The 17,159-nt window shown below is 37.1% G+C and overlaps 1 protein-coding gene across 1 annotated transcript in view; it reads left to right on the top strand.

Annotated features, from left to right (window-relative positions):
* DNAH9 (dynein axonemal heavy chain 9) overlaps positions 1-17,159 on the top strand; it is a 3,419,770-nt gene that overhangs the window by 2,345,671 nt on the left and 1,056,940 nt on the right. The gene's annotated exons all lie outside the window — the stretch shown is intronic.

The raw sequence follows: 17,159 nt of genomic DNA, 5'->3' as shown, positions 1-17,159 counted from the left end.
ACCCATGAACTACAACATAGGCGATAGTATACTTAACACCAAAAGTGTGATAATGACCTTGGGACACAGGTGAACAATAGTCTCTCCTTTGATAATCACATCACCACAGTAGTCAGGAAATACTTCTACATGGCACACCTCATCACAAAAGGTTTATCATCCAGAAAAAGAGAGGTCATTGTTTCCCTCTACTCATCACTCATTAGACCCATTATAGAGTACAACGCCCCTTTTGGTATGTACCTCACAAGACATCTACAACAACTGGAAAGGTTGCAGAAATACCTCACAAAGAGGATTACCGGCCTCAAACAGATGCCCTATGCAGACCGTCTCAAAAAACTCCAGCTTTACTCCGTCGCATATCGCCAACTCAGAGGTGATCTCTGCCTAATATACAAAGCTATGTCAAACCCAGAGCTGTTGGACATGCTCGACTTAAGGAAATCCCAATCCCTCCGAGCTACACACTCTAGGGACCTAAACCTTGTCACCACATTAAACAGAACATGCCGGAGGGATAGATGCCTGTCCCAGAGACTTCCCATACTCTGGAATAAACTACCTATCTATATCAAACAAAGCTCCTCATTAGCACTCTTCAAGAAAAATCTTGATGATTGGATGGGAAATAGGAAATTCACCCCGGGGATTACCTCTGTGGCTCTGCTCCACAGTGGCACAGGAAAATAATTTTCTTGGGTGCAAAAGCCAGGGTACCTTTTTGGCTGGGCTTATATAGGCCCCAAGGCTGATAGCCTAGTACCTACCTATGAACCTATAATGTGCGTACATAAAGTAAAAAAGTGCCTAAATAAAGTGTAAGGCTGCAATCCTGCAGGCAGTATAATTGAGCCATCACTGGGCTTCCTGACTCACTCACTTAGCTGTGACAATAAAGCTGGCTTGATTTCAGAGACTCATTAGTTTTGTGACTCTGGGGTGTGTGTGTGTGTGTAGACAGTGCGGCAGACATGTAAGGTGCAGTGAGGAGGTGAAGCACTGACACAGTGGTTACCTTTGTTTCCTCACAGTGGCTTTTTTCTCCAGTTTGGTCACTGATTTATTGTCTGGATTGTTTTCTTTGCAGTCTACATATCCTCAGAGTGCCCTTGTGGGTTTTTACTAGGTGCTTTGGTTTCCTGTCAAATCTCAAAACATGTCATGGGTGAATTGGAGATACTCTAATTTGTTTGGAACCAAACAATGAAAATAAGGCAGTAACAGAAGAACTCGACACCACAGCTTCCAAAGCAGCAATTTATTACCTGCTCAATCCGTTCGACTCAGCACAGCTCAAAAAGTGTAAAACAATTCCAGAAGCTTAAAAACAGTCACAATTGCTCACAGACCTTAAAGAATAAATCCACAGGCACAAATGTATCACACCAAGTTAGTTGTTGAAAACCACAAGGTACACAAATAGAAGTTAAACGCTTTCACCTAACCAAATGTCAGGCTTTCTCAGAACAACATTGCATCTTCTGAGTCCTGCTAATATAGGTGCATATTTTCAAATGAGCCAATAGTAATATCTCAATTAACTGTGACAGCAATTTTAAAAAGACATACCATATTTCACAAGTAAAAAAACGCATTTGTTAAAAACATGTTACATAATACAAATGTGATCTCACTAATATATAAATGTTGCAAAGAGATTTGTTATTTACAAAATATACTAAACATTGTCATAATTTAGCTGATCTCATTTTCAAAACACTGGAAATGCTTATGAAATCATTTAAGCCAGGGGGGTTTTCCAGCATCAAGTTTTATCTGCCAGTATAGTTCCCTATACTCCAGCTTATTTTCCCAGTTACCACCCTGGCATCAACCACTATCTGTTCTATAACCATAAACTTAAAATGGTAGTTAGGGCAGTTTAATGTATGTTTATAGAGTGCACTAGTTTCCTTTTGTTTAGAAATGTCATAAAATGTTCGTATATCCTTCTCTTGAGATTCCTTTCTGTCTTCCCAAGATAAAAGCTAGAACATGATCCACACACTACTATATATACCACCCCAGCACTGTTATAAGTGTAATAACCATTACTTCTAACCCTGTAGTTCCTAGATGTTAGAAAAATGTCTTCTTTTCCAAGAATAAACCTACATTGATTGCACCTATCACACCTATAAGTACCCTTCTTTCTTTAGTACCCTTTTTGTTATGTGTGATACCTTTCTCAAACCTTTCCTTCAGATTTGAATCTCTTTTTCTACTGGATTGTGGAAAATCTGGAATCCAACACCCTGTTTCTTCATGTATTTTCAATACAGCCCGATGTTTTCTTATAATCCCTTCAATTTCTGAAGAATTACTAGTAAAGGTGTGTACAAAAGCACTATCATATTCTACTTGAGTGTGTTCATGAATGGTAGAAATAATACTACCCTTACCTAACAATGGAGGGTATTTGGTTTCCCTTTCCCTAATAACTTCATCTGCCAAGGTTTCAACCAAGACCATGGGGTATCCCCTTTGAATAAATAGTTCCTTTATAAATTTCACTTCTTTAAACATCCCATCATCACTACACATCCTCGAGGCCCTGATAATCTGACCCTTGACTATACCCTTTTTTGATGAAATGGATGACTACTCTCATAATGAAGATATGAGTTAGAAAATGTATGTTTCCTAAAGATGGCAGACTGAAAACATTTCTTATTTAAATCCTTATATAATCTAACATCCAAGTAGTTAATCTTCTAGAGGGATACAGTGTGAGTGAATTTCAAAAAAGGGGTGGTATTATTAATGTACATCAAAAAGGCAGTTAATTCCTCAATAGGTCCATCCCAAAGTATACAGATGTCATCTAGGAATCTTGTGTAATATGTTATGTACATAAGCCAATTAGATTCCATAATATGCTTTTTCTCCCAATGATATAGTACTAGGTTGGCATATGGGGGGCACATGCCACCCCCATAGCCACACCACTCTCTTGGTTATAGTACTCACCATTAAAAAACATATAATTATTTTGCAATGTAGTTTCTAAAAATTCCATGATCAGGTTAATAGTATTGGCATCCAAAAATCTGACTTCTTTTAATACTTCCTGGAACCATTCAAGACCTAACCCAAGTGGAATGCTAGGGAATGATTCAACCACATCAAGTGTAACCATAATTACTGTATCACTGTATTTTTCACCTGTCATATTCCTGAGAAAATCCCAGGAATCTTTGGTAGTGCTTTAATGTACCTACAAATCTCTTCAGATGGTAATCTACAAATATGGCCAATGGTTCTGTGATATACCCTGCCCCAGACACTATTGGTCTAAAGGCTAATTTGTCTGTTCCCTTGTGTGTTTTGGGTATCCCGAATATTACCGGAATACGTGGTTTGTCCACATATAAGAAGTCATACATCTTCTTAACAATTGCTCCCTGTAACAAGTGATCCTTTAAGTAATACTGTATCTTTGCACAGTATAACCAAGTGAGTATAGAGGTCATGGAGAATGGTAGGAAAGTGACCAAAAATTATTTTAACATCTTTAATTATACAGACTTGGAGATAAGAAATTAACATCTTTCACTACTTACTAAGGGTTTTCAGTTTGTACCCAGTAGACCCTTTAATGTGCTTGATACCCTGGTGGACCTTAAGTTATTCTGGAGAAAATTGAACCTTAAATTGTTTTTCAAAGGAAATAATAGGGAAGTGCAAGATTTGAGAAGACCTAGTACTTTTAATCCCCCCTTAACCCTGTTTTGAGAATATTTGAAGAGTTAGTGGAACAAAATATTAGAAAAAATAAGAGCTATAAGGAAACAGGGAGAAACTTAACTCCCTTGGAAGAAAATTTGATTCAGAAATTGGTTCAAAATAAGGTTAGAATTATGAAACCCGACAAGGGGGGAGGGGTGGTTAACTATGAAACAAAAATGTTCGAAATTCTAAATGATTAGGAGAAATACAGTTTGGCATCCAAAAATGCGATCAATTTTGCGTGTGCAAAGATGCATACTTGACTTTGACTATTTTTTATGTTTGTTAGGATAGGAGGAGTGTATAAACAGAGTTGGCAGTAAGGATGGGTGGCTATGGTTTTTCTTGCAGTATCTGTAAGGAATCCATTGATTCTATAAAGGGAGCCTAGTTTCTGGTATGTAGATTTAATGGTGTGCAGTATATGGTGGTCATATTTGAGAGTGTTGTCTATTATAAAGTCTAGATGTTTAGTGTGAGTTACAGGTTCAAAGATGGTATTATTTGAGGACTTTATGGTGAAATATTGCTTTTGGCAACTTTTTGAGGTGAAAAGCATTTACTTAGTTTCCTTGGTGTTGATTAGGAGGTTTGATTCTTTGAGCCAGGTTTCTACAGAGGAGAAAGATTTTTGAGTAATGTCTTGGAGCTTATTTACTGTTCAGGCCCCACATATTAATGCTGAGTCATCTGCATACTGAAGTAAACTAGCATGGTGAGTGGAGGTCATTAATATATTAAATAGTAGAGGACCAAAGATAGAGCCCTGAGGGACACGTATAGTAACTGGTTGAAAGGATGAGTAGGTTTTTGCCATTTAATGGGTTGTTGCCTTCCAGATAGGTAACTAAGGAACCACAACAAGGGGTACTGTGAAAGTCCTATGGAGGAGAGCTGAATGAGCAGCTGCTGGTGTCAGACAGTATCAAATGCCTTTGACAAGTCTAAGAACATGGTAGGCAGAAGCAGACCATCATTTCTGTCAGTTTGTTATATTGGTAGAATGTAATAGAGCAGTAGTGGTGCTGCGTTGGGGCCTAAAGCCATGTTGTGTTCTGAGGGCAGGTTATTTAAGGTTAGGTATTGCATCAACTGCATATGGATGCATTTCTTCTATTTTGGAGAGGGGGGAGAGAATAGCGAAAGGTCTGTAGTTGTAGATGCACTGCCTTTGTACAGTGGTATAATGTAGGATTTTTTCCACAGTGATAGGGCGTATCTTTCTGCTATGGACCTATTAATTAGTATGGACACCTGGAAGGCTATGACTTCTGCAGCCATTTTTAGGAAGCCTGATGGTAGTTGGTCTACAGCTACAGAAGTACTTTTTAGTTTAAGGAGCAACTTCCTTATGAGTGAGGTGGGTACTGGACTAAAACTGAAGTGTTGTAGGTGGTTTTGATTGGACAGGGGTAGAGTGGGGGGCAGACGTGTTAGTGTCCAAGACAGAGAGAATATTGATTGTCTAAAGTAGGAATTAAAGTGTGTAGGGATAGAGTTTGTCATATTGTCTGATTTTGGAGAGGGAGTGGTGGTCTTGCCAGGACAGAGTAGTATATTTCCATTGACCAAAAATGTTTTGGGTTGTTTATATGTTTGTCTTGTAGGTTGGTATAGTATATTTGCTTATCCTGTTTGACATGGAGCTTTGCAAGGTTTCCAAGATGCCTAAATTGCTGGAGGGCATTTTAGGTTCTATTTTTATACCAGTTTTTCCAGACTTTATTCCTTTTAATCATGATTTTTTGTTTCCTTTGTCAGCAGTGGTACAGGGTTGGACTTTACTCTTTTATTATGTACTTGTGCTATATTATTTAAGGTCTGTAAGAATGTTATTAAAGTGTTCTACAACAATATCTAGCAACATTCTCCTAAATACATAACAGTTATATTTTTTAGCGTTTCATTGAAAATATCTTTGCTGGTTGTATTTTTCGAATTTTATTATAGATAATTATGTTTGTCTTGGTTATGGTGAGTTCTAATAACATATGTTAGTATGTGGTCACCTATGTTATCTGAGAGGCAGCCTAGTTTTGTCAGTTTGTCTGGTTTGTTTGTAAGAATCCAATCTAATGTTGAGTGTCCCCCAGAAGTTTTATTAATTCTAGTAGATGTGGTTATTAATTGTCCGAAGTTGTACAAGTTTATGGATTCAGTGGGGGTAATGGAATCTGTGTTGCCAGTCTGTATTTAAGTCTCCAAGTATTATAGTTTAACGGTTAATTTGTTGGGATATCCAATACAGGATGCTTTCAGCAGTATCATTGTTATTCCCTGGTGGTATATAAATTGCTGTTTAACATATAGTTTTCCTATTGTTGATTTTTTTTAGGAATGGTATTGGTATTTCCTGTGGAAGTAAGGTAATGGTTAGGGAATTTTTATAGAGGATTACTACACCACCTGCATACTTATTCTGTCTGTCATGACTGAATATATTCTATCTTGGGGGGGGGGCTCTCATTATCCTTTATTTCTTCTTTTTTAAGCAGGTTTCAGTAGCTAAGACTATATAAGGACTACATAAGGAGTGTATGTGGCAAGGTAGGCATGAATGGCTTTTATTGCACAGACATCTTATGTTCATATTTAGTAAGGTGAGTTTGGATTCTGTTTTTTTTTTTTTTTTTTGCTGAGATGAATTAGGTGACTGGTTTATTTGGGGTTAGAAGCGATTTTTTATGAACAGTGGGACCAGGGTTGGGGTGAATATCTCCACTAATTTAAATTGATATTTTGTAGAGGGAAGAGTATGGTCAGTTATATTTTGGTCTTGGTTTGATATTTGATTGTAAATTTGAATGCTTAGTTTTAAGATATTTATTGAAAAAATAAATCAGATGTGGTTTGTAGAGCTAGGGTGTTATGGAGAAAGATGGGGTGGATAGCTGTTTACATTCTTTGTGAAGATTTGTTGAAATCCTAAGTATTTGAAGGAGGTGGATTTGATAATTGGTGATAAAGGCTAGTAGAGTGAGGAGAAATAGTAACACAATCTGACTTAGGGGCATCTTATTTAACTTGGGTTTTATCTTTGTTGTAAATGAGGATAAAAAAAGTTAGGAAGGTAGTTGGATGGTTGCAGAGATGTAATTTCATAGTTATAGGTGGCAAGGATTAAGACAATTTGTGAGAGAGTCTTGGGTAGTAAACTGGAGTGGGTGCTACTATTGGGAGTAATTGCATTGATTATTTCCCTACTGGAGGGAACTGATGGTATTGGTTAGAGGATTATGTAGGTGGTGCTGTGGCAGTATAAATGTAGAGCACGAGGGGGTGGTTGGGATTTGGTGTTAGGGTAGGGTAAGGGTGTGAACCCGAGCATTAATGAGGGCAAATGAAGCAGGTTAAAAACTTGTAAAGAAACAGAGAAAACAATCAGTGACTTAATGTAAACAGCCACAAATCTGCTGAGAGATGAGCAAAAGGAAGAATACAGTTTAGAAGGCGACTGTGCTAGTAGATGAATGTCTTGATTTTGTCACTCTAGGGCACAGTTTTAGTAGGAGAGTTAGTCCAATATCACCTTGACCAGACTAATGGTGATAACAGTAAAACATTGCACTTGACCATTTGAACAACTGTGTAATGTAAGGAGGTTTCTATGGACTTTGAAATGCAAAATCCAAATGCCTACCTCCGTCACAGTCCAGCAAAGCAATGAGAAAAGGTAAGCCAGAATGCGGTAGTTCAGCTCTAGAAAAATAATGGCTGAGAACTCAAAAGTGGTTACACAAGAACAGAAATAAACTTAAGGAAGGGAGACGGAGAGCTATTAAAAACAATGAATTGAGCACATTTAAAGGAGAAAGTACCAATGGGACTGCTGTGGTCTAAGAAAATGGAACTAATATAGTGGTCAAAGTTCTTTGTTTTAGGCTGCCATAATATTTATAATTTACATAGACATATAGCCCACATACTGGTGTTCAAACTGCACACTTCTCTGTTACATACATATTTATTTGCTTGCAGGGACACTTGTACAGAAAAATAAAAACACACTAAAGAGACAGTTGAGTGCACTGAATCAGTGTTGACTGTGCGCAAATACAAGCTCAGAACTGAAACTGGTTTAGTAACTGTCTCAGGCAAGGAGAAATGAGAAAGGAAGGGGGAGACCAAGGGTGACGTTCCACTAAAGATAGGAGGATATAAATAATGGGAGTAGCAAGTCTAGAAGAAGTGAAGAAAAATATAAGAGAAAGAAATAGTCTGAGTAGTAGGAGTAAATGTCAGTGTCTATAAGGAAAGATAGAGTAAAACTTGACCAGCAGGATGTCAGTGGAGGAGGGTTTACAAGACTATAAGACTATTGCTTACAAAACTAGTACACCAAAGCACTTGTCTTCAGACTAGCCACTATGCAGGCTAAAATATACACAGAAGACTGGATGCCTCTAACACTTACTTAAAGCACATTACATTTTCTAACACCAGCAAAATGCTCCGTGGTTCTAGTCTGTCTTGCATTTATATTGACCAGTGTACGATCTGGATTTACAACAAATAATATAAACAACTGCTTCAGAATTACAATTAAAGCTGTTACTTAACTGGTGTTTAAGTCCATTAACTTTAACCAAATCTTGCAGTGACAAGAAGGAAAGGAATTATTGTATACAAACATTGGAATGCATGTTTTTTCAGGTAGAATGTATGCAAAATGAAACAAAATGTACATTTTCAAGGCAGTGGTTGTAGGGAAATTTCTAAAGGCAGTGGGCTGAATTCCATAGTGTAGGAGGAAAGATCCTCTGCCATCTAGTCATGCTACTCCATTTCCTAGTTTCAAACCCTGGCCGCTATGTGACATTATATCAGGAGCAGGGCACTATATCTTTCTATCTCCCCTTGCAACACCAAAGGAGAAAAGTCAATGTAGACTCCAATGTAAGCAGCAGGTAATGAGGTTCAGAAACATCCGCAGCTTGAGGGCATATCTACTGAGGCCCGATGTTGCAGAATCAGACATGGTGCGACTGCTTGGAATAATGTGCTGCCCTGAGAATAAAACTTTGTTGCATCCCAGTGAATATAATTTAACATTCTATTACTAATTTCTGAAGTATAAGGGATAAATATGTGTAGAGAATTGCAAAATACAGAATATTTTCTCCATGTTCTGTTTTCCAGTGCTAGAGTCCATGTGCATATTCTTAAGAAAATTCTAATTCTCTCTCACATTACTCATACGTTCATTCTCTGCTGCAATCTTGAATAACCTCTTTCCCTCCGTTTCCTATTAATGCTTGCAGATTTCTTAACATAATCTATTAAATCCATTATAGTTCTGTATGCCCAAATGAATTCATCAAAATACAGATAAGAGATAGGACATATACTGACCTGTAGCAGACAGGAAGGTTTTAACTGAAGTTGGCTTTTCATAAAGCACTGATTTTGATTTTTCTTTAACTCAATGGCAAATCAAGATAGTTAATACACATTGCTTGTCTAACATGTATGAAAATTCTAAGCCATGTTCATTGCTTAAACTTTGAAAAAAGAAACCCTCTTGTTCATTAACTTTGCAAATAAGGGCCATGTCACCTATATATCATTTCTTTAAAAAAATGAATTATTGAAATATCTGCATTACACATAAAACAATTCTCAAAGTAATCTATGTATTATTTTGAGTATTGTTTTATGTATAATATAGATGTTTTCAAGAATTCGGTCATAATAAATGACATACTGATGGCCTTGTACAGTTAAGGAACAAGGTAAACCATTTATTAGACAAAAGGGAAAAAAGTGATTTTATCAATAGGGGTGACTTTAAGTAAGGGACAGAAAATAGACAAGAGGGAGTTTGAAAATTACTGGAGACAGTTAGGAAAAGGAACCAAGGTATCAGGGGAAAAATAATTAGGGAGGGAAAATTAATAGAGAGGGATAAGGATTAGCAGAATTTTGCAGTCGGCCTTCCATGCCAGGGACGTATAACTGAATATAGACAAACAGGAGGGGGTCATAGGGTGCTAAATGAAAGACCACCTATGGTACCATTTTTACTTGACTCTAGAACAGAAAAAGCTGTTAAAAGAAGGGGTAATTAGCAGGGCATATAAAATATTGCATGATAACTACAAGAATCATTTAGAGGAGGTTAGAAAGGATTGGGAAGAGACTAGAAAAGCAATTTACCAAGGAGCAATGGAAATGCATCTGTATGACTCCCAAGTATGCAACAAAGTCCAGAAAGTTTACAATTTTTGCTTGTAAGTGTTTGCATAGATATTTAATTCCCCAAGTAGGCTTCAGAGAATTTTTTCTCTTGTAGCCAGCAAATATGGCATGTTTGATGGAAAAGAGAAATGCAGTTGGGATCATGTGTTCTGGGTATGTACTGAGTTGGCAGAGTTAAAAAATTTCCTACAGAGTGTTTTGTCACACTTGTGGGAGCAAATCACTATTGCTAATGAAATTATTATTTTGGGCTGGGATATACGTTTTGAATTACCTAGGCACAATAAGGCCATATTAACTCTAATGCTACTGACTGCCAAAAAAGCAATTACTAGAACATTAAATGAAAATCTAAACCAGCTGTAATTAAAATTTGAAATATTGTAAAGTTGATAAAAGAACTGGGAGATGAGATCTCTAGAAAAAGGAAAGAGTTAATTACATAGAAGTAAATGGAATCCGAGAAATAATATATGCAGAGTAATGTTTAGGAGGAAGATGAGGTTTAAGGGAAGAATAAAACCAAACAGTTTATTTAATGTCAGAGTGAATGATTGTTAAAATGGAAATGTGTATACTGCATGAAACATTTTTACTGTGGTTTGCTTTGTTTTATAATGGATGTCGATCTGTGTCATTGTAGTAGTTATTTAATAAAAATGCTTATAAACTAAACTAAAAAAAATAATAAACCATGTATTAATTATTGTGACTGGGGCTAACTTTAGCACCTATCACAGTACTCTGCAATAGTAAACATTTTCACTTAGACATAATTGTTGTCAGTTATGCAAAAATGTAATAAAGAGAAATTATAACTAGTCCTAAGATAACTTGTACAATACTAGAATTCGAAGATTTTTATATCCAAAGCTACCAAAAAAAAAAAAAAAGGCTATATTGTTAATGAATTCCCATTATTATTTGAGCAATTCTCTGGTTTCTTTGCTTAAATAGAATATATTTTAACAAATCTCTGCGTAATTGATCAAGGGCTGTGGTAAGTAAAATTGTGAATGTCAAGCTCACAGGGCATTATAGTGCTTATATAGATATGTATGCACTTCATGTGAATTGCTGCTGTTTTCTTGTTTTGTGTTTCATATAATTTTCTAAGGAGAAGTATACAGTCTTGGGTCAGAAAATGCTGTGGTTGTGGCACCGTTGTCCTTTGATTAATTCCTTTTCACCTAAGCACTCTACATTGTATTGTACATGCACATCTCTTCAGGAGAGGAAGTGTTAAGAAGTGAAACTATGTCTGATCTTTGAACTTGTTTTGCCCTACGCTCAAACTAAGATTAGAAAACATGAAACTTGTTTATTTAGCTTTTATAGGCTCTCTGCTGAATACAGCAACTTCTAAGCTGCCACCAGCTTTTAAGGGCTTGAAGCGGCATATAAACTCTGTTTTGACTAGAAAAAGGAATTGCGCTTTTTACTTGGTATCTGTGATCAGCAAAGGGATTAACAGCAGCAGGAGCTCTGATTCAGGCCTCCTAGCCTGTCAGTTAAGTCTGCTTTATGTTACAGCATTCTCTTCCCTTCTTACAGTTTGTGCGAGCTGAGGTCTTGAGGGCAGAAACTAAAAGGATTCAAAGTTATTACAGAATACACACACACACACACCCACAAACGCGCACACACACACACACACACACACACACAAACAGAAAAGTATAATCATTGACAGCTTTCAAACTGCTCTGATGTAATTTCTTCAGAGAGTGGCTGAGAATTTCTAAAATGATTGGGCATGACTATGACCAGGTCACAACTGAGCATAGTACACAATGTACTTTAACAAGCTACAACATCCTAAGTACAGATAACAAAAAAACAGTCATCTCCTGGGGAACATAACTAGAATAATATGAATTGCTATACAGCAAGCACTGTCTGCGACAAATGATTGAGGATTAGACATCAGCATGGAAAAGAATAAACGTGAAAGGAGAACACATCAGAACGGCAGTAATAATATTTAATTTACAGTAACTGGATTTTAATATTCTTCCATAAACAGTTTTCTAGAGGAAATTTCCTTAGTTTCATATTACCAGTATCTATAGCAAATCTTTTTCTGGATTTACTGGTATAAGCCCTTTATGCCACAATCCCCACAAAGAGTGAGAATGCTGGGAGCAAAGTCCCTTCTCCTGGTATTCCTTAAAGATATTCAGATTTTATGGCTTAGGCAGCAGACTTCCATGAACAAATCCCATTTTTAAACATTATTCAAAGTAATAAAATAATATTAGGAGTATAACAAATAATACACAGGTAACTTAGATTTGAGTGCAATGAGAATAGAGACAAAAAAGATTTTTTTATACATTCTGAGAACACACATACATGCAAGTACACATTTAATATGGTTAACATTAATTTATTCTACCTAACATTTGTTATACCCTTTGCCTGCCCTTACATGATGTAGCAAAGGCAAAAAGGCACACATACCACAGACATTATGCTAGTCATTGAGTCAAGCTGTATCCTTTCTTCAGATGTCTGTTCTTTCTAGCCTTTTTTGAATACAAGGTCACAGAGGAAGCAAACAATGGCTGAGGGACTCAACCCTGTACCACAGAAACTACAGCTCACAACCTTAACCTCTTTGCCAAATGCAGATTTTGGAGTATAGTGAGCAGCATCAATTGTATATTAAATAGGTCATTTATATAGCATTGTATGCAAAGGAAAGTGACTAAATACATGGTACATGACCAACTTTATTCATTTGAAATGAGAGCAATAGTAAATTCCATTGTAATTTAAACAGGAAGTATAATTTAATAATAGGAAATTGCACACAAGCTTATATCTAAACATTTTATTTCTAAACTGAGTATATAAAATAGTAAGTTTTTTTAACATGAACTAGAAAGTTAGAAAATAGGAGAATATATGTGCCTCATATTTACATTGCAAAGGCTTTTCATAATGCATTTGGCAGTTAAACAGGTGCTGAAGAGTGTTTAGGCATTTTCAAAGCACTTACTGTGAGTCAAATTTGACAGGCAATATAAATTACTGGGTTTTTAAAGATGGATAAAAGAAATGTTTCTGACACAAGAGGAAAGGACATTGCAAACTGCAGGGGCTGTTTTAGGGAAAAAAACATTCTATAGTGTATGTATATAATCTGATCCCACTACTGTGTAAAATCATTATTCCTGAGCTCAGATGACATAATAAATACTTTTTTATTGAAAAATTGCCTTGCTGGAAGGGGCAGTACTGTTCATTTCCTAATAATGTATAAAAAAAAGTGCAATTAAATGTGACTAAGTTTTACGTTTATGCTACGTGGCTCAGTAGCTGGACTGTTTTGTAGCAGCCAGTTCTGTAGAATCATATATTCATTGACTGAGGTAATAGTGATTTGGGACATTGCCCTTTGTCTTGAATTGCAGTCAGGACAGCCTTTGGTCAGCTGGTGTCCTAAGCAAAAAGCTTCCTGTCACACACACACACACACACACACACACACACACACACACACACACACACACACACACACACACACACACACACACCACCCAGCATTCCCATCCTGATCTGCCCACACCATCCAGATTACTTTTTTCTTCTTTTTTCTCACAGTTTGTCGTATTCACTTTTTCCTTTATTCATTCAACATGTTTTAACTAGACAAGATGCTCTAGTTAATTACGTATGAAACCACTGCATTTATCTGGAGTTCTAGATGCTCTGAGTTGCATTTCACATTTTTAAACAATGTTTTCATCCAGTGATGGCCTGAGCAAAAAAAAAAAAAAAAAAAAAAAAAAAAACATGATTAAGGGAAGAAATTCAGTCCTGTTATTCAACCATGACTTCCCAGAATCATTTTAACACACCCTAACTGACCAAAACTACACTGTAATGACTAAATTAAGCTGAAGGTCTAGTGGTCTCTAGGTCCCAGAAGGCATGCAGTTATAAATGCTCCTAGGAGTGTTTTAATATTTTGTTTCAACCTTTTGATTCAATGAGGGCATAAACAAAAATCATCCATAAGGAAAGAAATTCAGTTATACTTTTCATTTTAGGAGGAAATGACGTGTAGACAAAGATTAATGCTCAAACTTAATAAAATAGCAGCATGCGGTGATAGATAAACAGGAAATAGTACTGGCTTCTATACAGTGGTTTAAAAAGGGTATTCACTTTCTGTGTGGTGCTAAATTGAGATGAAAATTAAGGGACAAATGGATAAAATCATATATTTGAAGTTGCTGCTGATACATATACATATATAAACACATACAGATGTACATACACATGTATACATATATCTACATAGATACATACACACATACATACACAGCATGCTTCCTCACTCCTTCCTGCAAAAGACAGCCACTTTCTATGCACCCCTCTGACTTGCACAAAACTGAAAAATAAATAAAATATATTGCTGTCAGCCATACATAAATGGAAGGCTTCTTTACCCTCCCACAAAGGACAGGCACCTATATATGCATTTGATGATTGATTGTGAGGAAAATGAAAAAAATAATCATAGTAATGTTTCCAACTTGTTACTTTTAGACAGTACACTGTTGCTGTAAAAGCTTAGTTTACCCTCTAAGAATCCTTCTGAAGTTTATGAGAAAAATTAAAGAAAAAATGACCACATGTTCCTCAGCCCAACACATGAATAGTGACCTCTGACGTTAGGGAGGAAAGTTAAAGAAATAGTGATGAAGGAATATCACATGCATCCCAGCAAAGAAAGCCTCAAACAAAACAAATATGAACCAAGAAATGGGGGTGGCATATAATGGTCAGTTACATAAACCAATAAGCACTTTCACGTAGATAGACTCTGATAAAGTTGAAGAGATAATGACATCATCCCCCATCTCCCCACACACGCTACGCTGACATCCTATTCACAACTCTGAGCTGGGCTGGTTTTAGACTAAGTGGGGTTCAGGGCAGATGACACTACTAAGCCTGGGTCAGAATAGACTTATACAACTTAGGTGTAGGAGACCACATGCTCCTAGAAGCTGTGAATATCTGGATGTTCTATGATGCATTTTATGCCTTATTGTTTTAACAGAGGACTTAAAATGAACAAATCACAAAAAAAATATATTTAGTTTCTTCTATAAAGCTATAGCAACTTCTGCTTATAATTCAGACATCTGGATTTTTAGAATGCTGTTTCTAAAGCTTTTCACTGACACAGCTTTTGACAAGTGTCTGGGAGTGAGATAGTGAAAGAAGAGGATGGCCAAGTAATATAGTTCAAATACATTAAATGTATTCCAAGTTGCTTCATGTTTCACATTCATCCTGCAAAGTCAGAATAACGAGCAAGTAACAGCAGGCAGCTGGTCATTTCCCTCTACAGACAGCCGCAACAGTTATAGCTACTTTGGCTATATGTCAGATGTCCACTTAAGTAGTCCATCTTAGTTCACACAAATGTACACTAGTCCTGAAAACCAGGTAGTGACTGTTTAAATGGAAGAACAAGAGATCAGTTTATTTTAACAGACAGCTCTGTATATATTTTAAATGTTTTTGATAAATGACGACCATGTATTGTATTCCAGCTGTATTTTGTCTCTGACCTGACAACATCAGTGGGAAAACCCACTCACCACATCTGCCTGCTTGTTGCTCTTTAAGAAAGTTAACTAGGGTACAGTAATTCTCTTAGATACAGTTAGGAATATAGTGAAGTATAGTCTAGATGTTTTCTTTATTTTTTTGAGACTGCCCTGCAATGTTGTTTTAAATATTTCCTGTGATTTTGAACTCTGAAGTTACTGTGATTATTTACTGAGTATTTTCTTGTTCTTTTATTATTTATTATTAAATATATTTAAACCCATCATTGTAGCTGATATTTGTGAGACACATTTAAATTTTGGGCATACTTACGTATTTATTTGGTGACACTGTGGGCCACTCCTGATAGCCTTGCTCTTGGTCAAACTACCATTTGGATTAATAGTAACATTACCCAGTAAGATTGTAAACCTTTGCTAAGGGCCTTAAAGTAGCTGATAAGTAGTGTCTAGTGGCAGTAAAACCTACCTTATAGTCTGGGCAGAAGTGGGCATAGCAAATAAACCTGTGTCAGCCTTTCTCATTTAGGTATGTGTGTGTGTGTGTGTGTGTGTGTGTGTGTGTGTGTGTGTGTGTGTGTGTGTGTGTGTGTGTGTGTGTGTGTGTGTGCGCTACTCGGGTTAGGGACATGAAGCACTGGTTGGACAGAGAGGATGCTGGAGGTCTTAGCTTGGCCACTCAGCTGAGATCTCAACTATATAGCTGCACCAGTGGGGAGTCTTATTGAGGATTTAGAGAAACAGGGAGAAACCAGCCCCAATCTGACTGTGGTCTCTGTGTGCTCTTAAGGGAAATAGTACTTTACTGTGTGTATACTTATCCTCCCAATGTGCACATCCCTCACTCTTGCCAGTGGTGAGGATTGAGGCTCCTTGATTACTGGGCCAGTACTGGGGCATCACATATTAATTAGTGGGCAGTGGTGGGATATTCACATCACATATTAATTGGTTTGCAGTGGTGGGATATCCACATATTAGGATTCTGTGGTGTGGATATTGAATTCCTATAGCCTGTAAACAGTGGTCACTATGAAAAGTGTTTGTACTCTCAGTCAGCCACACAGTGAGCATTCAGAGTTTCATATCACAATTGTTTTATTTTCTTTTGTTAGCTTAGTCAGGGAGAGCAGGCAAGGATGTCAGCAGAGGAGTATGGCAAGATGACCAGTAGCCAGTTGGCTGAATGTACCAGGCTAAAGGACTGGTGCATGCCAACCTGACTAAAGTAGAAATGATTGCAGCCTTTGGCACAGCTGCATCACAGACCAGCACTCAGGAGGACAACCTGATTGGCCTTGGAGATGTACAACGGACAGCTCAACCTTTCCACATAGGACTTTTTTGTCTGGAGTTAGAGACTTGAACTGGAGGCCAAATGTTTGGAAATAGAATCAGCAGAGAGACTGAGACACCTGGAGGCCAAAGAGAATGAGAAGCTAAGATGTCTGTAGGCTTTCTGGAAGCGGAGGAGAATGAGATATAGCGGCAGCATGAGAAAGAGATGCTGACTGTTCGCCAAGGTCATGGATGTAATGGGGAAGGGAGTAACCAAGCCCCAGAAGCCGCAAAGGTCAGTACATTTCTTCCACAACTTACAGAGGGCGATCATTTTGACAATTTAATTCATATATT

This window comes from Protopterus annectens, chromosome 4.part0 (assembly GCF_019279795.1).
Source record: "Protopterus annectens isolate FY-2018-M chromosome 4.part0, PAN1.0, whole genome shotgun sequence".
NCBI lineage: Eukaryota > Metazoa > Chordata > Ceratodontiformes > Protopteridae > Protopterus > Protopterus annectens.
The sequence above is the reverse complement of the archived record's forward strand: the minus strand, read 5'-3'. Positions and strand labels throughout refer to the sequence as shown.